Below are 22,019 nucleotides of genomic sequence, written 5' to 3'. Positions count from 1 at the left end.
AGCTTCACCCCAATAGCAAAAATTAAGCAATAACTATCTCCTTCCCTTTCAAGTTGGAGTGTTTACCCACAGATTGCTTCCTGTTGGGAGACTTGTGATGTGTATGACCTTCCTCATGCTTTGAGGTCATAGCCTTGTCACCAGAAGATGACTTATTCTTACTACCCGTAGGTCTTCCTCTCTTCTTCTTCATCCTACTAGAACTATACTCTACCTGCAAGACCGGATCCAAACCAAGCTTTTCAGAATCCAAAATGAGGTTTCTCTTACCCACAGCCAAACTCAGTTTCAGCTTCTTAGGGGATATGTTCAAGACATCTTCACGTCCACGACGTTTGCCAGTGAGGCTCTCTGGAGTTCCGGCGGTTTGCTGGAGGTCACGCACCATCACCTGTCTCTTTTGCTTCGGAAACAAGGCACTCAAAGAAGGCTCGCCGCTTGGACCAAGCATTGGAGTCCGAAACACCAAAGATGGGCACGGGGTAGAAATCGTAGCCCTCATACCAATGAGAGCCCCGCCAGTGCTTGCGGTGCCAGAAGATGATGCCCCTACACTCCCCTGCATTGGCATGCCACCCCCATTTGCCTTCGAAGCCCAACCCTGGGATCCCAAAATAGTCCACTCAGCAGCATCATCGTCCTCATCCAAATCCGGCCCCAAGCATGACAATCTAATGTGCGTTACAAGGCCACAAGTGGAACATCGCCCAAACAGCTTGTCATACCGGAACTTGCACCGAAACTCAACTTCGTCCTCCACTAGATATCATCGCTTAAACAACAATGGCTTATTCAATGGGATCTCAACCCTAACCCAAAGCTTCCCAACCTTCTTGGCATTCTTGTCGATCTCCTGAAAATCCCCCAATGTGTAGCCAATCATAGTCATAACTCTTTCCGACCGAAACGTCGGCAGGATCTCCTGGAGGGTGATCCAGTAAGACGTCATGATTAGGGGGACCTTTGCAACTGGCATGATGCCATCATACCACGCCAACGCCACTGGAGCATGATTATAGCCCCATGGCACACGGATCTAGACCCAAAAACGATCTACAGGGTCTGACAAAGTGAAGAGCACCCTCTGCTCCTCCGCTTCCTCCACTTGCAACGCTCCATGAATCCTCCAGGCGTTGCAAAACATCCCCATGAATGACTTGATCTTGTAGTCACGGGCTGTGAGAAGTTTGCCCACCAAGAACACATTTGCTTGTCGCAAACCTTGGCCCTGTGTTGGGTGCAAAGCAATCTGCCTCTTACCTTCAGCAATAGCAAGAGAGGTGGCTAATCTAGCAGCCATGGCATCAACAGAGCTCATCTTGTTGACAAGGAGAAGCAAAGAAACCGAAAACCCTAGCCCTAGGTTGAGAGAGAGTTGGCGGCTTCTAACTAGGTTTTTTAGTGGTATAAGTTTTTTAGAATATATTAATGTAAGCGGAATAAAATGACTGTCTACATCAATACCTGTCAACCATGTATTACCAATTAACCATAACCATATGACTGATTTTCATGTGTTACCTGAACTAGGAACAATTTATTGTGGATGCACTCCTCAAATTTTTTAGAAGCCACTACAAGGTAGTGCACAAGCCACAAGGTGTTTGTGAAATGGACCAAAGAGGGGCATCGAGAAGAATGCATGCTGCCACTGTATTTCAAATGCAGAATGAAAGCTATTTCCAACTTAGAATGAACGGCCTTCCTCTTCCTTGAGAAAGCCTTGAATTTGTTCAAGCGCCTCGAAAGCAATAACATTAGGTGTGATATTGGATGCATCTCTACACCCCATTTTGGCTGCAACATTTTCCAACGAAACCCTACCATCGGCATTGCCATATGCATCCCCCCTCTCTTCAAAAAGATTTCTCAGACGCACAATGGTTTCTCTGTGATGCAAAAGGGGCCGAGAATCAGTTCCGGCAGCTGCGAGTCTCTGAGCTAAGGCCTCCAAGGGCACATCTAACCACAAACTAATCTCTGTCTGCATATATTTCCAGTTCACCGGCCGAACCACCACACCTCCATGGCACCACCAGTAGAGACAACCAGACGTTGACTAAAGACAGCTTATGCAAAACCTCGGTCTCCTTGTCTCTAAAGAAACCATCCCCATACAGCTTGAAAATTTCAGCTACAGATTTTCCACCAACTTCATCCTCCACCAATTATCAATATCAATAAAAGAATAATCATGAAGTGTTTCTGATAAAATATTTCTAACAGTTGTTTCCCAGAGCCCATCATACCAACAAGAAATATACAGCGCCCATTTAGGGCTTCGTCATATTTTTTAGAGGGGAGTGCTAGGCTCACACTCACCTTGAGTGTGGATGAGCCACACTCACTTCTCAGATTACCACGTGTCTGTGGAGAAAAACTCATAAAAATTTGCTTTTCTATTTTCCTTCTTACTCTCTTTAAATTAAAAATTCACTCCTCAAAAGAGTCTGATATGGCTTCTCTGATCCCAACTACGACCACTCACCCCGCGGCGACCGAGTCTTCATCCAAGTCTCCGGTCGACCCAACGAGGAATCTGGATCTTTGCCGATGCAACCCGCAAAATGCATCAAACCCACCTCCAACATCCTCTTCTCTTCCAACTCTGTCTTTAATTCCTCCGGTGATTGCTTTCACCTTGGTGGTAGTGGTGATTACAAGCTACATTATTGCAACAATTGCATTGGAGTGGCTTCGATCTGGGGATTTTCCCATGTTGAGGTCCTCAGCTTTTGCCAGCATCGGCTCTGTCCATTTCTTTGATTGCACATTTACTGCTCTATTTCTTCATATACATCCACCCATGCTGGCGGCAGACCAACAGTAAGTGCAGCCAAATTAAAGAATAAAACACACCGTCATACATCTACAACCAAAACACACAAAATTGCATATTTGCACCATTGATTGCTATTATATATGCGCACAAAATTTAGGGGTGCACTTTCAAAACTATCGACATAGCACTCCTTATTCAAAATAAATTATAAGGCTTTTCCATAGACTTCACATAAAAGCAGGATCTTAAGCCATTTCAATAGCTCATATTGCTAACTTGTAGAAACAGAAAGAAATTGACAAGAGAAAGACTTTGAAAAACAGAGAAGATAAAGATAATAACTACTCTTGTATAATTGCTTGATGTGTTCATGTACAGTAGGATGCTTATTTATACAACAATTGATGAAGACCAAGCTACTACTAGACAGTAGATCACATGTGCTATCTGAAGGAGTTGTCTGATGTACAATTGAAGTGTGTGGTTTGGGTGAAGTCTGAAGCTGACATATAACAACAAAGAACTTACTGGTTTCTTGTACTATAGATACAATGCAAGAGTTGTCTCCTCTTATAGGGAAGAATTCCATATAGTTCCTTTGAGTAAGGATTGCATATGTGCATCCTCATTGCTGAGGCTACTGTGGTGATCATCTTGCTGTGAGATTATAGTGTTATTAGAAATGAACTCAAATCAATGACAATTTCCAACGTCAAATCCTAAAGTCTCTTGCTCGTTACAAGATTCCTTGAACATTCAAACAACCAATGCCGAAATGTTAACAACTCTGATCTACCAATCCAGCCTTTAATTCCAATCTAAATCTTATAATTCAACGTCACCTAATCTGCATTTAGTTCAGTTTGTTTAATTCAAATACAGAGATAGGGATAGAGACCTTGAATTACCGGGATCTTCAGTACTGAGCGGAGCATAGGATCGATTCTTATTCTTAAGCGAAGACAATTTGATGACTGGTCCTCCAACGCCGGAGCTAGTGGACGCCGAGGTGGAGGAGCTGACAGTCTTCAACGCATCCCGGTATTTTCTATAAAAGCGAAGTCCGAAACTCGATAAAGAGTGACTGAGATATGATGGATTTCCAGTCGTGGTCGAGTTATTATTTTGACTTATTGGATACAAAGAGTTTTAATTCATTTATTTTTTTATTTTTATTTTAACGCAAGGAGGTCAGCCCTTTTTATTGATAAAAGAGAATTCAGCTGCTACAGCCGCCACAAGAAAACTAGGAGTAGAAAAGCACTAAATCATTAAAAAGTATCTACATTAATTTTGCATATACCTATCGGAGGAGCCACCCATGTTGCTACCCTGCCTCTACGAGTACTGTTACCCTGAGGTTTGGAATTGTGAAACCTAAACTCCTCAAGTCGAGAAACCGACTTAATGATCACAGCATAGGCCATGCTAGCCTTAGTCTTGTCCTCCGAAGCACGAGAGTTCCTCTCTCTCTCCAAATGCTCCACAATTGACAGAATAACTCACCCAAATCCTTTTGGGACAGTCTACTTGCACAATAGCTCAACCAAAGTAAGAGGTTCAAATTATTCGATTGTGGATGAAAATAAACCTGACGCAAAATACCATTTCGCTTCAGAACTTCCTGTGTGTAAGGGCAGTCCCTACAATTGTGCAAGGTACATTCATTCCCCTGACCACACAACAAACACATTTGGGACTCCAACTCAACTCTCTTTGAAGCTAGTCGTTCTAGAGATAGAGGGTAATATATTGTGACACACCCTCCAAATGTAAATCTTGGCTGCATTAGGAATCAAGACTTTCCAAAGTTTCTTCCAAAAACCACCATTTACCATTAGTTCAAAAGGCCTACGACATGGAGACGTAGAGAAAGAAAACCGATAGGCAGTTCTGACTGAAAACTGGCAATCTCGCTCAAGTTTCCATACTAACCTGTCAGAGACCATTCTCGAACTGAGAGGAATATGTAGAATTTCTTCTGCCTCCCCTATAGGAAATAATCTTCTGATCAGATTCTCATCCCAAACTCCTGTACGTAGCAGATATAAGATCACTGACCATATTAACTTCCTCCACCGCCAGGCTATTACTAGAAGGCTTCCCACCTAGCAACTCTGAGACCCAAGAAGCAGACCAAATGTTTACTGAAGTACGACTACCCACTTGCCAATAAGAACCTGTTCACTTAAAAATCGTCTTGTCCACGTGTCACTGGGCCGAGGGCTTCTTTGGCTTACATGTGTCCTTCTGGAGTGGTGACGTGTGCGCGAGCGTGCCAACTCACGGCTGGTAGGCCAAGCGAGGTTTTGTTCTAGATTGTAGATCTTGCGCCGATCTGACTTCTGATCAATTGATTGTGGGCAGAGGAAGGATCAATCTCAACCGCGGGATTCTCTCTGCCTTGAATGTAAGGACTTTAGCACAGATCGGCCTTAACTAGCCATAGTCTTCGTGCTGTGTAACTCGGTGATTGAGGTGAAAGTGAAGTGATGATAATTCTTTTTGTAATTTTGTATAAAGTAAATGACGTAAAGTAAAGAACAACAAATAAATAGCATAAAAGAAAGTGCAGGTAAAGAAAGTGCAGCAAACAAAGTGCAGGAAGATAGAGAACAAGAATGTAAACCGCGGGGAATAAAGTGCAGCAAAGTAACAAGCAAAAAGATAAATTGCTGGAATGTAAAGAACGACAATGTAAAGTGCGGAAAAGATAAATACCGGTAAAGAGAGCGATAAGATAAACACGTAAAGATTGATAAGTGTTTCAGAAATGTTGAAATGTATTGAGATAAAATTTGAGTAATTGCGTAGAGCATTTGGTCGAGGACCTCTAACAATGAATCCTATGGCCCTTTTTATAGTGAAGCTAAATTACTAAATAAAGGAAAACAAACAATCTCAGCCTTTACAACTAAGACCGCATTGATTACAAATAGAATAGTATTCATGTTTGTGATATTTTGACGTTTTATCAATGATTGATTCTTTCATGAGAAATCAATCAGGTTTTGTAACTAATGATTGGGAATAACACCTCCTGATGCTCATTCATGTTAATTGCCCCAAACTTTGGTAATGTTTCTCCTGACAATCAATCTCTTTGAATTAGCTGCGGTCATTCATTATAATTTGTGGGTCCGCGGTCATTCATTACGACTTGTGGGTCCGCGGTCATTCATTACGTCTTGTGATTCATTTAATCTTAATAACGGCTCTTTGCACAAGTTATCTTCGGTCATAAATTTGACAATATTACGCTTTGTGGGTCGGGCCCACCTATCTGCCACGTGAGCCTTGCCAAATATTGGTTCAAAGAGAACCTTCTTTCAACAAATCCCGTTTTGAGAATATACTTCTCCAAGAAAAAGAGGGACAAGAACGAGGAGCAGCATTCCAGAAAGAGCCATTTAGGAAGTATTTTGCCTTATACATATGAGCAATAAGAGAAGATGGATTATTAACCACACGCCATGCTTGTTTAGCTAGCATGGCCGAATTAAAATTTGATAAACTCCTGAACCCTAGTCCACCCTCCTCCTTTAGATTACATAATGCTTTCCAAGTCATCCCACCAAAACCTAGCGCACATTTGTTCTAAATTGTCACAAAAGTTCTTAGTCAATTGGAATACACTCATATATAGCATAAGAAGGCAAAGCTTGAGCAACAACAGAATGTCTTTACCCGCACCACTCAACATCTTCCCTTGCCAAGCCTCAAGTTTCTTAGCCAAGTTATCCTTGATATATTGAAACGTAGCTGTCTTCTTCCTCCCCACATAAGTTAACCAATTTATTTTTTAATTTAAAGAGGGTAAGAAGGGAAATAGAAAAACAGATTTCTATGAGTTTTTCTCCACAGACACGTGGCAAGCTGAGAAGTGAATGTAGCTCATCCACACTTAGGCCTCGTTTGTTTCGCGGATTTGTGGACTTGGGAAAGGAAAGTTATTCCTTTCCTTTGTTTGGTAACCACAAAGTCCGGAAATGTTTTCCTGACATAGGGGAAAGTTGGGGGTAAACTCATTCCACTCAAACTTTATGGAATTGAGTTTCCCATCCTATTTCCCAGAATATTGCAATAATTTTGGACAATAATATCCTAGCATTAATTGCTTGAGTACTCTTGGTAGTGTTGAAAATTCATTCCAGGTTGTTTTTATTTTAAAATAGAAGGGTATTATTGAAACATTGATATATTTTTACTTTCCTTTCCTGCACCAACCAAACATCGGAAGGGAAATCAAATGATCTTTCTTGGATGTGAATGTGAGCCTAGTACTCCTCTTTTTTAGATGGAAAGTTGTTTTGAGAGCACCAAACCTCGAAACTAACATGTCGACGATGCCAGCTAGATTTTGGTGCTGCAAAAATTGGCTTGCTTTGCTCCAACTTTAGTCTACGAGAGAACCACGCTGAGCCGCTCGGTGGTCTCCTTTTAACCTTTTTGTGTGGATCAATCCATGTAGGGAACTGAAGTCTCTGCGTCGCAACGCTGGCCTCCATAGGTTTTAATTAAAAACTCTTAGTATCAAACTCATCTCCTAGCTAAGAAGTCCTGATGTATATAAAGCACTGACAGATCGAGCCTTGGTTCTACTAAAATGGAAGCTGAGTATTTGTTCATTTTCCCTAGTCAACCCTAAGGCATTTAAGGAATAAAATTCATGGAAAAATTATTCATTTCCTCTTCACCGTGATGATGGAAAATGAACATTCTCGTTTTTATTAACATTGGGAAAGAAATCAGAATTTAAGAGAAGATTGGTATTTAGATTTTTCAGTGTATGTAATTAATGATGGGAAATGGCAAAGGAAACTACATATGAAAGAGAACGGAATAAATCATTTTCCACCATATTTTTATTTGCAACAGAAATTATTTTTCCTACCTTCCACCTATCTAACATGGGAAATGTAATGTTCCCATTAAAGTCCAATTCTGCGACTAACTTGCCTAAGTACTTAAGTAGTGGATAGGAGAATCACAAAATGGTGCTTCTGGGACTGGGTCTACTTTAGCATGGTTGGCTACCTAAGCCTATCTGGAACATAAAATTTAATTGGTGAACTTTCAAATGATCTACATTATTTCAAGACTCTAGTACAACTTCAAAATTTATCCAAGTAATTACACTTTACATAAAATTCTAACAACTATGTGAAAATGTGGATAAATATTTATGATTGAACAAATCAAAGAGATACCAACTTATACTATAAAATATTTATTTTAACTAATTGAAGACAGTAATCAAGAATATCAAGACTTCAAATACCTTTAATTTTTTTTATCATTTTGTAAGCGTAGTAGAAAGTAAATGAAAAGACAATGATAAGCTGATAACAAGGATGGAACATTAGTACATTACTTTCAACAACAAACTCATCCGCAAAACTGTTCCATTATTGTTTTCTTTGGTTATTTTTATCAAATAAGTAAGAGCATTAGTAGTGGAAACTCTTTTTTTTTTTTTACTCAAATTTGGGTCTAAATAAATTAAAATAGTGATTTACTACAAATTCTTAAGGAGAACTGGAAAAACCTAATATGACTCCGACGAGAGAGAGAGAGAGAGAGAGAGAGAGAGAGAGAGAGAGAGAGAGAGAGAGAGAGAGAGAGAGAGAGATATCGCTGGTCTCTTTCTTGGGAAAGCGGCGGCGACAAAACTACTCGTCTGTTTCTCTCTTCGGGTTGCGACGGCGACAAATCTTTTCGTCAGACTCTATCTTCTGTCAGGGGATGCATATTTGCTGTATTTGATGGTAATTGGGCTCTAGCTAACCGGATCTGGTTGGGTGGAAGAATTCCAAAGGGCAGTGGTCTCGATCCGACGAACTGTGCTGGAGGTTGGCATGCGCAGAGCGATGGACTGATTTCCATATCTGTTGGAGGTGATCTCTGTGTCGATGGTGGCAATTTGGTTTGGGTTACCGACAGCATGGTGCGATGCCCAGATGGCTTTGCTGGATTGCGATCGGCTTTCGGTCGGGGATGTGACCGGATTTGGTTTTGTGGAGATGCAGAGAATCCTGATCTTGGTGGCGGGGCTGGGGTCGGGATTTTGGGATGGACGGAGATGACAGCTAGGGATTGGGTCGAGGAAGGCTTCGTTTCTCCTACAAATACGGTGATGGCTTGTCCTGCTGGATGGCTTCTAGCAGAGTCTGTCCATTGCGTCGGTGTCCGAATTGGCAGGGCAGACGACCTTGACCTGTCTGTGTTGGGTAGTATTGACATCGGCGGCGGCTACATGGTGTTTCCCTCGACTGGCGTTGACAATGGCGACGCTGATAGTGGTTGGCTGGAAGGTCATTTGTGGGCTCATTGGGCTAGGGCTTTGGTTTACCCTACTCTTTGGGCCTGCTTTTGGTGTTGTTGGGCCTCCTAGGCCTTGGACTGGCTTGTGGCCCTTTTGCTAGGGGGTTGGAAGGATTGGGTCTCTATGGCCCATATTGCTGTTTAATTTTTTTTGGGTCGCAAAAACCAGTACCTTAGTTGGAACTTTTTTATATAAGTTTCGAGGTTTCTAGGTTTTTGATATAATAAAAGTGCGTGAATTTACCAAAAGGTGGGTGTACTCGGGATTTTATTCTTCTAGAATAGGGTTTCATGAGGTTCTAAGGAACGATTCAACATGTCCCAAATTAAGGATAATTTCCTTGAAAATTTATCCACATCACTAGCATTAATAAAAGTTATGCATCAGAAAAACACATAACTAAGAATAATATAAACAAAATGTTGACAATAAAAACATCCACTACTAATGAGACATCAAAACTACTTTTTTTAGACATGTATATCTTTATCTATTTGAACATTTTCTATCTCGATCAACAATTCATGACCATTTCGTGTCTAAATTAACTGGGTTAAAATAATCACTTTGGGGTTGGTAGGCACGAAAGTTCCTCAAATGCAATCAACTTGGCTCCTTTGCTTTTTGGTTGTTGAAGACGCCCAATTTTTTACATATGCAGCTCCACTCACTTGTGAATTATTTAAAGAACTAGGGCTGGGCATTTAAGCCCGAAAACCCGGAGATTCGGACCGGCCGGTCAAAGCCTAACCCGTACGGGCTGGGCCCTATTTTTTTTGTAAGCAAAAGGGTTCGGGCCGGGCCCTGACTTTCAGAAATGCAAAAACCCGTTAGGCCCGTTTTAGATAACAGAAACATGTGTCCCTATATTATTGGTCATGAGATAAGACTCAAAAGCCTTATCATAGGAACGATCTCACTGTTTTACAATCTTCAACCCTAAAAGGCCCAAACCTAATTTGACTACTTCATTCCACTCCCACTCTACACGATCTGCTGAACCAAACCTAGTTGCCTCTGCTCCTTCAGTCATCCCTCAACACTCATCACGATCAGCATAATCGCCTAGCCTAGCCGCGCCGCCTGCCTCTCCTCCCTCTCCTTCTTCTTTCTCGGTTTCTCCTTCTCCGATTCTCCTTCTTTTCCGCCTCTCCTAGCCTAATCATCAGTCATCACAATCGCCAAGGCTAGCCGCGCCGCCTGCCTCTCCTTTCTCTGATTCTCCTTCATTCTTCGTCTCTCCTTTCTCCATCATAACAATAGCCGAACGACCTCCACAAAATCTAGCTCAAAGAGTCAGAGGCTTCTTACCTACAGCGTGATCTCGGCGCTCGTCGATCCGGTTTCTCCCTCTCCGATTCTCCTTCTTTCGCCGCCTAGCGTAGTCATCAAGACCAAATGACCTCTGTAAAATCCCCGAGAAGCCAAGACATTAAATCGGTGATTGTTCTGGTCTTCTAGCCTAATCACCAGTTGCGATTGTTCTAGTAATTATTCGAATCTTACTTGATTAGCTACGAATGGAGGGTTTTGGAAATTATGTCCCTTTGTTATTGTAAAGTAAACTGATTTGAACTCTTTGTTTGTTTGTTTGTCTATAGCTCTCAATGCGAATGTGCGAAGGATCGTGCTACTCTTGTTAAGGCTCTGGAGGTTTGTTTCTTATGCCAATGTTACTGAATCAGTAGTTTAAAACTTTAAAGGAGACATGATTGCTATTTTTGATTGGCTTCATCATATGAATAAGGTCCAGTTTGTTAGTGGAATTTCGGTGGGGCTCTTGAATAATTTTTTTGTTTTACTTACTGGTTTATTGTGTGCATATGCTTCAGACCTTGGTTGGACAACATTTTGACAAACTGGAATCACCCGAGCTGAAGAAGGCTGGAAAAATGGTTGTGAAATTGGTGTAGTTGAATTAGGACTTTCTATTTCATTGCATATTTGTATTTTAATTTGGACTTCGTATTTAAATTTGGACACTTTGTATTTGAATTGTAGCTTTGATTGTTCTTGATGAGTATTTGAATTTGGATATTATGTATTCTGGATATTCCAATTTGCAGCTTGAACATTGGATCTTGATATTGTGTTTTGATTCAAATCTTCAACAGGTTGATATGAATGAAATCTGGATATATAGCAAAGTAGATATGTATATATATAGGCATATAGCAAAGAAAAAATACAGGTTTTTGGGCCCGAAAGCCCGGCCAGAAATGAAACGGGCCGGTCCCTGTTTGTGCCAAAATGGGCTTTGGGCCGGAACCGTAAGAAACAGGCCGGGCTCGGGCCCAGTGAAATTTAAGTAGGACCCAGCCCGTGCCCATCCCTATAAAGAACGCATCTGAACTAATTTGATAAATAACAAATAAATTGAAGAGTGTTGAGAATAATTTGATGAGAATAACATGAGAAAGGACCTCTATATATAAGCCTTGCTTTTCCTTTCCAAAATACAAAGAGGAATTTTTAAGAGCCTAGGAGTAATTAACATAGCAGGAAATAATAAAAGTATTATATCCAAAAAAGGAAAGGGAATAGCTTCAATCCACATCATAATAGGAAAGTTAATTAAAACTAAAAAAAATTAATAGTTACCACCTCGTCTTATTTGACCCTTTCCTTTCCACATCACAATGGAACTCATTTTGGATCACTAGATTTCCTATAATCCACATGCATCAATATAAAAATTAATATGTTCAAGAGGAATGCTAGCAACCTTCTCCTCTAACCTTTCTCTTTCTACATTCCCCATTCATTGAATGTCATGTGTATTTCACTATCTAAAAAATTCAAATATTTAATACAATTAAAAGACAAGTTTTCACTTCCCCTTTTACCCTTATTTAATTTCACATGCATTTAATTAAGTAATTAATTTCAGTTTCTCAACTTTTTTTTCTTTTGTGAATCCTTTTTATTTAAAATTTATATTACTTTGTGGGCTTACGTACGTATTTACATTAGAAATACATGTACATATATATTTAAGAACATATTTCAAAAAATTTTCAAAAAAAAAAACAGAATTGAAACTAAAAAAATAGCCAAACTTTGCTTTTCTTATATACATATATCAAAGAGAATATTAAAATATAAAATAAAAATAAAAAAGAGAGAGAAAACTTATATAATCATCTAACCTAACATGTATTCTAACAAAAAGGAAAAAAAAAAAACGTTTGCAGTTGCCATGTCAGTAAGCTTTACCATTTTTTTTTCTTTTTGTTTTTTGTGGGTTTTATATAAAAAATATGTCAAAAAAAAAAAAAAACTCAATATTATGGAACATGACCAAATAAATGAAAGAAAAATTTTGGTTGAAAAACTTAAGAAATATAAGAAATGAAAAAAAAACATTAGAAAAAAATTAGAAAAGCAAAAGAGTCGAGAGTTTTTTTTTTCATATTAATAGAGAGCATTTAATAAGATCAAACATAAATAATGGAAATTATTCTATGCACCGACGGTGCAAATGACTCAACACTTATAAGATGATCTCAACCCTTGATATTTATAATTGATATTTTTATTAATAACCTAAGAGTGTATTTAATATAATCTAACCATCCATTTATGTCGGTACACTAAATCCTCCTCAACATAAATAAAGAGTAAAACATGGAATGAAATTAGTTGGTTTTTCAAGATAGTAAATATACTAATATATAGATTGTAATCATAAATGAATCCACATGGCACAAGATAAGTGAGGAAGATAGAAAAAGAAAGGTTGGAGGGGAAGATTACTAGCATTCCTCAATAAGACATCGGACATCTAGTGAAATCTGGTCATGACACAGTTTGTGTGATTCCGCAATAAAAGTTTTGAGAAATTTTGTAAAAATGACCTAATTTTAAGACTTGAATTGACTTTTACTCCTAGCTTTTACATGGATTGAAATCTAACCCAAATGATGCTTGAAAAGGCTAAAATATCCTCCAAAACAGTAAAATCTCTAAATTCCCAGAACACTAGCTCACAGTGCTCTTCTTCAATTTTTGCATTGTCTTTTTCGTGGTTTTAAACTCTTCTGGTTTAGTGCCATTGTTAGTCATAAACTCATAATTGTTAGTCATCTTGTTCACGTTCACGTTGAGGGAAATATGAGAAGGAATATGCAATGAATGAAGATTTCCTACGTAGATCGTTCTTCACTTAAGGATACTCGAGTCTTTTTAACATACTAAATAATTATATTTAACTACTTTCTACATATAAGTTAAAAATCAACTTGAAGGCTCAAAAATGGTCATTTATCAAAATTTCTCAAAATTTTTATAACAAAAATTATTTATAAAAAAATTTAACCTCGAATTTTGAGACATTGAACACCGATATGACCCATTGCCTCAATACTTTTTCTAACCTTTCATAAGTTTAATGTAGATAGTAGATGAACAAAATTATATATAATAGCAGAAATGAAGTATGTATGCTGCTACAACGACTTTAGGCCGTAAATCCCTATGGCAGGAGCTGCTGGCTCTTCGTCAAACTACTACTGTACCTTGGATGGTAATCGGTGATTTTAATTCTATTTTAGGAGCTCATGAGTCCATAGGAGGAGGTTTGCCTAATCGCATTTCTTGTGAGGATTTTCGCAGTGTCACAGAATTATGTGGTCTTACTCACTTGGACACTGCAGGTTCATTTTTCACTTGGTCAAGAACTTGGCTCAATGGTCGGTTGGAACGCAGGCTTGACCGGTCTTTATGTGATGATCAGTGGTTAAGCTCTTGGTCTTTCTCTTCATGTACAGCTCTGCCAAGGGTGGTGTCTGATCATAATTGTCTCATCTTTTCAGCTACCAACATACTTTCGGATGGTCCCAAGCCTTTTCGATTTCAGTCTATGTGGACCCTTCATCACACCTTTAAAGAGCTTGTGGCAAATTGTTGGAAACATGCTGATGTTTGTGGTTGTCCCATGTTTGTTACAGTGCAAAAATTAAAAGCTTTAAAGGCTTCCTTACGGATGTGGAATAAACAAGTCTTTGGGGTTGTTCATCGTAATCTTCACGGTGCTCGTCTTGCTCTTTCTGATATTCAACATGAAATTGCCTCATCTGGTATTACTTTACAACTGTCTGAGATGGAGGTTGCTGCTAAACAAGCTGTTCTGGAAGCTATGCGGCATCAGGAGTACTTTTGGAGGGATCGTGCCCGTGTCAAGTGGTTAACTGAAGGTGATAGGTGCACTTCATTTTTTCATGCTTATGCTCAGGTTAAGCGTACTAGATCTCGCATTAATACTTTAATGGATGGGGATGACGTACTCACTGATTCAGCTGCTGTCTCTAGTCACATAGTGCAATTCTACAGGTCTTTGTACAATTCTAGTGCTTCTAGTGTCAGTTCATTCACTATTTGCGAGGTTATTCCTTCCTTGGTTTCTGATGATGAAAATATCTCTTTAACAAAATTGCCTTCCATGGAAGAAATTCGGGATGCAGTCTTCTCTATGGACCCGTCAAGTGCGCCTGGGCCGGATGGTTTTCCAGGCTTCTTCTTTCAGCACTGTTGGGATATTGTTGGGGAGGATGTTGTTGCTTTTGTGCAATATTTCTTTCGTCATAACTGGTTGCTTCCCAATGTGAATTCAAATTTTATAGTTCTTATTCCTAAGGTTGATGGAGCTAACACAATTTCTCAATATCGGCCAATTGCTTTAGCTAATTTTCTTTTTAAGATTATTCCGAAGGTTCTAGCAATGCGGCTGGCTCCAATAGTTTCTCGGATTATTTCTCCTGAACAATCGGCTTTCATTAAGGGTCGCCGAATCTCCGACTGCATTGGTATGGTCTCTGAAGGGTTCAATCTTCTTGAGAAAAAGATACGTGGTGGGAATGTTGGGATAAAGGTTGATATTGCTAAAGCTTTTGACACTCTCAGTTGGCCTTTTCTTTTCCAAGTACTTCATGAGTTTGGTTTCTCTCAATCTTTTGTGGATTGGGTCCGAACAATATTGCACTCTGCTCGGCTTTCTGTGCTTATTAATGGGTCTCCCCATGGTTTTTTCTCTTGTGATCGTGGTGTTCGTCAGGGCGATCCTCTGTCTCCTATTCTTTTTTGTTTAGCGGAAGAGGTTTTAAGCCGGGGGCTTGCCAACTTGTTTTCTGCCGGGCGTATTCGTTCTATTTCTACTCCAAGGGGTTGCTCTCCAATTTCTCATGTCCTCTATGCAGATGACCTATTTATTTTTTGCAGAGGTGATGGCTCTTCTCTTCGTTGTCTCCATCAGTTTCTTACTCTTTACAGTGAAGCATCTGGGCAACTAATTAATAAGAACAAGAGCACTTTCTACTTGGGTAATCCTTATCTGCATCGTCAGCGTTACTTCAAGCGGTTATTGGGGTTCAAGAGAGGTGTGACCCCATTCACCTATTTGGGAGTACCAATTTTTCGCGGTAAGCCTCGACGTATTCATCTCCAAGCCTTGGCGGATAAGGCTAAATCTAAGCTTGCTGGTTGGAAAGGTAAGCTTTTATCTATGGCAGGCAGGGTACAACTTGTTCAATCAGTGTTTCAAAGCATGCTTCTTCATACTTTCACAGTGTACATTTGGCCTTCCTCTCTTATTAAGCATTTGGCTGTCTGTGCTCGGAATTTTATTTGGTCTGGAGACCTGGCGATACGAAAGATGGTTACTGTATCTTGGAGTCAGGTTTGTACTCCTAAGATTGAGGGGGGGCTCGGCTTACGGGACCCTAAGGCTCTTAACCAAGCAGCGCTCCTTCGGTTTAGCTGGGGAACTCTCACCTCAGCCTCTCCCTGGGGTCTCTTTGCTCGGCGCCGTTTTTTCGTTTCGCGGTTTATGAGATTAAAGTTTTTTACTTCTTCAATCTGGCATGGATTGAAAGTTTCTCTCCCTTTAATATATCAGAACTCTAGATGGCTTATTGGCAATGGTTCTATGGTGAATTTCTGGTCGGATAAATGGTTGGATGTTCCAATCTTAGAGGAGTTGCAACGTGTTTCACTTTCTCCACAACTGCATGCTCTTGTCTCTGACTTTATTGCTAACCAGCAATGGTCCTTGCCAGCTCGGTTTTACTCTCTGTATCCACATATTGCACAAAAGATCCACAACATTACTCTCCCCCTCCAAGCTGAAAGTGATTGTCTCATTTGGGAACACTCCAGTTCTGGGGTCCCTTCTTTTTCTGATGGTTATGAGTTGGTTCGTCAGAAGTTCAATAAAAAGGTTGGGCTACTAGCATTTGGAATTCTTTTATTCCTCCCCGGTATTCCTTATTAGCTTGGAGGATTTTCTATGATAGGTTACCCACTGATTTGCAGCTCCAGCGTCATGGGGTTACCCTTGTTTCGAAATGTCCCTTATGCTCTCTGGGGTGTGTGGAAGATTCAGTGCATCTCTTCTTCAATTGCTCATTTGCTCAACATATTTGGCAGTGGTTAGCTTGTTGTTTTGGCACTTCTTTGCCTTCTCAAGGGTCGCTTGACGACTTCTGGAATGCTTTTATTGGTAAGAGATTCTCTTCTCAATTAGCTAATGTTTGGTTAGCAACGGGTCTTTTTACTCTGATGCAGATTTGGAAGGTGCGGAACAAGCTGGTCTTTGATAATAAGCAGCCCTCTCTCTGGCGTGTTCTTTGTTCAATTAAATCTTGGGTTCATTTTGCGGCACCCTACTTTCCAGGTAGTTCGAAAGGATTACTGGATGTTAATATTCTTAAGGAATTTGGAGTTCAGCCCATTATTCAACAGGTGCGCATCCCTCGTATGGTTAGGTGGCTTTCTCCGACTCATTCCTGGATTAAGCTCAACACTAATGGCCTTGCTAAAGGGAATCCTGGGGCGGCGGCATGTGGTGGTATATTTAGAATTTCTGGTGGGCGTTATATTGGAGGCTACTGTCAGAACTTGGGTTTCCAGAATGCTTTTTATTCGGAGTTAATGGCAGTGATTATTGGAGTGGAGTTTGCTTATCAGTTTGGTTGGCATACTCTCTGGTTAGAGTGTGATTCTATGGGTGTGATTGAAGGGTTGAGGTCTTCTACCTTCAAGCCCCCTTGGCCTCTGCGTGTTCATTGGCACAATTGCTTATCTCGTCTTAATTCGATGCAATTTTATTGCAGTCATATTCATAGGGAAGGCAATTCAGTGGCAGATTGCTTGGAGGGGAAGATTACTAGCATTCCTCAATAAGACATCGGACATCTAGTGAAATCTGGTCATGACACAGTTTGTGTGATTCCGCAATAAAAGTTTTGAGAAATTTTGTAAAAATGACCTAATTTTAAGACTTGAATTGACTTTTACTCCTAGCTTTTACATGGATTGAAATCTAACCCAAATGATGCTTGAAAAGGCTAAAATATCCTCCAAAACAGTAAAATCTCTAAATTCCCAGAACACTAGCTCACAGTGCTCTTCTTCAATTTTTGCATTGTCTTTTTCGTGGTTTTAAACTCTTCTGGTTTAGTGCCATTGTTAGTCATAAACTCATAATTGTTAGTCATCTTGTTCACGTTCACGTTGAGGGAAATATGAGAAGGAATATGCAATGAATGAAGATTTCCTACGTAGATCGTTCTTCACTTAAGGATACTCGAGTCTTTTTAACATACTAAATAATTATATTTAACTACTTTCTACATATAAGTTAAAAATCAACTTGAAGGCTCAAAAATGGTCATTTATCAAAATTTCTCAAAATTTTTATAACAAAAATTATTTATAAAAAATTTAACCTCGAATTTTGAGACATTGAACACCGATATGACCCATTGCCTCAATACTTTTTCTAACCTTTCATAAGTTTAATGTAGATAGTAGATGAACAAAATTATATATAATAGCATAAATGAAGTATGTATGCTGCTACAACGACTTTAGGCCGTAAATCCCTATGGCAGGAGCTGCTGGCTCTTCGTCAAACTACTACTGTACCTTGGATGGTAATCGGTGATTTTAATTCTATTTTAGGAGCTCATGAGTCCATAGGAGGAGGTTTGCCTAATCGCATTTCTTGTGAGGATTTTCGCAGTGTCACAGAATTATGTGGTCTTACTCACTTGGACACTGCAGGTTCATTTTTCACTTGGTCAAGAACTTGGCTCAATGGTCGGTTGGAACGCAGGCTTGACCGGTCTTTATGTGATGATCAGTGGTTAAGCTCTTGGTCTTTCTCTTCATGTACAGCTCTGCCAAGGGTGGTGTCTGATCATAATTGTCTCATCTTTTCAGCTACCAACATACTTTCGGATGGTCCCAAGCCTTTTCGATTTCAGTCTATGTGGACCCTTCATCACACCTTTAAAGAGCTTGTGGCAAATTGTTGGAAACATGCTGATGTTTGTGGTTGTCCCATGTTTGTTACAGTGCAAAAATTAAAAGCTTTAAAGGCTTCCTTACGGATGTGGAATAAACAAGTCTTTGGGGTTGTTCATCGTAATCTTCACGGTGCTCGTCTTGCTCTTTCTGATATTCAACATGAAATTGCCTCATCTGGTATTACTTTACAACTGTCTGAGATGGAGGTTGCTGCTAAACAAGCTGTTCTGGAAGCTATGCGGCATCAGGAGTACTTTTGGAGGGATCGTGCCCGTGTCAAGTGGTTAACTGAAGGTGATAGGTGCACTTCATTTTTTCATGCTTATGCTCAGGTTAAGCGTACTAGATCTCGCATTAATACTTTAATGGATGGGGATGACGTACTCACTGATTCAGCTGCTGTCTCTAGTCACATAGTGCAATTCTACAGGTCTTTGTACAATTCTAGTGCTTCTAGTGTCAGTTCATTCACTATTTGCGAGGTTATTCCTTCCTTGGTTTCTGATGATGAAAATATCTCTTTAACAAAATTGCCTTCCATGGAAGAAATTCGGGATGCAGTCTTCTCTATGGACCCGTCAAGTGCGCCTGGGCCGGATGGTTTTCCAGGCTTCTTCTTTCAGCACTGTTGGGATATTGTTGGGGAGGATGTTGTTGCTTTTGTGCAATATTTCTTTCGTCATAACTGGTTGCTTCCCAATGTGAATTCAAATTTTATAGTTCTTATTCCTAAGGTTGATGGAGCTAACACAATTTCTCAATATCGGCCAATTGCTTTAGCTAATTTTCTTTTTAAGATTATTCCGAAGGTTCTAGCAATGCGGCTGGCTCCAATAGTTTCTCGGATTATTTCTCCTGAACAATCGGCTTTCATTAAGGGTCGCCGAATCTCCGACTGCATTGGTATGGTCTCTGAAGGGTTCAATCTTCTTGAGAAAAAGATACGTGGTGGGAATGTTGGGATAAAGGTTGATATTGCTAAAGCTTTTGACACTCTCAGTTGGCCTTTTCTTTTCCAAGTACTTCATGAGTTTGGTTTCTCTCAATCTTTTGTGGATTGGGTCCGAACAATATTGCACTCTGCTCGGCTTTCTGTGCTTATTAATGGGTCTCCCCATGGTTTTTTCTCTTGTGATCGTGGTGTTCGTCAGGGCGATCCTCTGTCTCCTATTCTTTTTTGTTTAGCGGAAGAGGTTTTAAGCCGGGGGCTTGCCAACTTGTTTTCTGCCGGGCGTATTCGTTCTATTTCTACTCCAAGGGGTTGCTCTCCAATTTCTCATGTCCTCTATGCAGATGACCTATTTATTTTTTGCAGAGGTGATGGCTCTTCTCTTCGTTGTCTCCATCAGTTTCTTACTCTTTACGGTGAAGCATCTGGGCAACTAATTAATAAGAACAAGAGCACTTTCTACTTGGGTACTCCTTATCTGCATCGTCAGCGTTACTTCAAGCGGTTATTGGGGTTCAAGAGAGGTGTGACCCCATTCACCTATTTGGGAGTACCAATTTTTCGCGGTAAGCCTCGACGTATTCATCTCCAAGCCTTGGCGGATAAGGCTAAATCTAAGCTTGCTGGTTGGAAAGGTAAGCTTTTATCTATGGCAGGCAGGGTACAACTTGTTCAATCAGTGTTTCAAAGCATGCTTCTTCATACTTTCACAGTGTACATTTGGCCTTCCTCTCTTATTAAGCATTTGGCTGTCTGTGCTCGGAATTTTATTTGGTCTGGAGACCTGGCGATACGAAAGATGGTTACTGTATCTTGGAGTCAGGTTTGTACTCCTAAGATTGAGGGGGGGCTCGGCTTACGGGACCCTAAGGCTCTTAACCAAGCAGCGCTCCTTCGGTTTAGCTGGGGAACTCTCACCTCAGCCTCTCCCTGGGGTCTCTTTGCTCGGCGCCGTTTTTTCGTTTCGCGGTTTATGAGATTAAAGTTTTTTACTTCTTCAATCTGGCATGGATTGAAAGTTTCTCTCCCTTTAATATATCAGAACTCTAGATGGCTTATTGGCAATGGTTCTATGGTGAATTTCTGGTCGGATAAATGGTTGGATGTTCCAATCTTAGAGGAGTTGCAACGTGTTTCACTTTCTCCACAACTGCATGCTCTTGTCTCTGACTTTATTGCTAACCAGCAATGGTCCTTGCCAGCTCGGTTTTACTCTCTGTATCCACATATTGCACAAAAGATCCACAACATTACTCTCCCCCTCCAAGCTGAAAGTGATTGTCTCATTTGGGAACACTCCAGTTCTGGGGTCCCTTCTTTTTCTGATGGTTATGAGTTGGTTCGTCAGAAGTTCAATAAAAAGGTTGGGCTACTAGCATTTGGAATTCTTTTATTCCTCCCCGGTATTCCTTATTAGCTTGGAGGATTTTCTATGATAGGTTACCCACTGATTTGCAGCTCCAGCGTCATGGGGTTACCCTTGTTTCGAAATGTCCCTTATGCTCTCTGGGGTGTGTGGAAGATTCAGTGCATCTCTTCTTCAATTGCTCATTTGCTCAACATATTTGGCAGTGGTTAGCTTGTTGTTTTGGCACTTCTTTGCCTTCTCAAGGGTCGCTTGACGACTTCTGGAATGCTTTTATTGGTAAGAGATTCTCTTCTCAATTAGCTAATGTTTGGTTAGCAACGGGTCTTTTTACTCTGATGCAGATTTGGAAGGTGCGGAACAAGCTGGTCTTTGATAATAAGCAGCCCTCTCTCTGGCGTGTTCTTTGTTCAATTAAATCTTGGGTTCATTTTGCGGCACCCTACTTTCCAGGTAGTTCGAAAGGATTACTGGATGTTAATATTCTTAAGGAATTTGGAGTTCAGCCCATTATTCAACAGGTGCGCATCCCTCGTATGGTTAGGTGGCTTTCTCCGACTCATTCCTGGATTAAGCTCAACACTAATGGCCTTGCTAAAGGGAATCCTGGGGCGGCGGCATGTGGTGGTATATTTAGAATTTCTGGTGGGCGTTATATTGGAGGCTACTGTCAGAACTTGGGTTTCCAGAATGCTTTTTATTCGGAGTTAATGGCAGTGATTATTGGAGTGGAGTTTGCTTATCAGTTTGGTTGGCATACTCTCTGGTTAGAGTGTGATTCTATGGGTGTGATTGAAGGGTTGAGGTCTTCTACCTTCAAGCCCCCTTGGCCTCTGCGTGTTCATTGGCACAATTGCTTATCTCGTCTTAATTCGATGCAATTTTATTGCAGTCATATTCATAGGGAAGGCAATTCAGTGGCAGATTGCTTGGCGAATTTGGGATTGGCCTTTCTTTCTCTTTGCTGGCTCCCTACGCCTCCAATGGAGATTTTTTCTAAGCTTCGTAATGATGCCTTAGGAGTCCTCCATTATCGTTGATTTGGTTGGATTTTTCTCTTTTGTTTTCTTTTTATGGGAGAGGTTTTGGTCTAGTCCCCCTTTCCCTTTTGTAATTTTTCTCTTTTTCATTAATTAAACCCGGGCGTGGGGCTGAGCCTCCCAGTTAGGCTGGGTTCCAAACCCCTTCAAAAAAAAAAAAAAAAAAAAAAAAAGTATTACTTCTTCCACGGTCCAATCGTCCGTGATAGTATTCCATCATTTTTTTTTTTGGGTAATTTAATTAGGTCCAT

At 40.3% G+C, this 22,019-nt stretch overlaps 1 pseudogene; it reads right to left on the bottom strand.

Annotated features, from left to right (window-relative positions):
• Window positions 1–1,687: 1,687 nt before the first annotated feature.
• Window positions 1,688–2,385, bottom strand: LOC112170869 (annotated as a pseudogene).
• Window positions 2,386–22,019: the final 19,634 nt, after the last annotated feature.

Source organism: Rosa chinensis, chromosome 6 (genome assembly GCF_002994745.2).
Source record: "Rosa chinensis cultivar Old Blush chromosome 6, RchiOBHm-V2, whole genome shotgun sequence".
Classification (NCBI taxonomy): domain Eukaryota; kingdom Viridiplantae; phylum Streptophyta; class Magnoliopsida; order Rosales; family Rosaceae; genus Rosa; species Rosa chinensis.
This window is presented reverse-complemented; position numbering and strand designations above follow the sequence as displayed.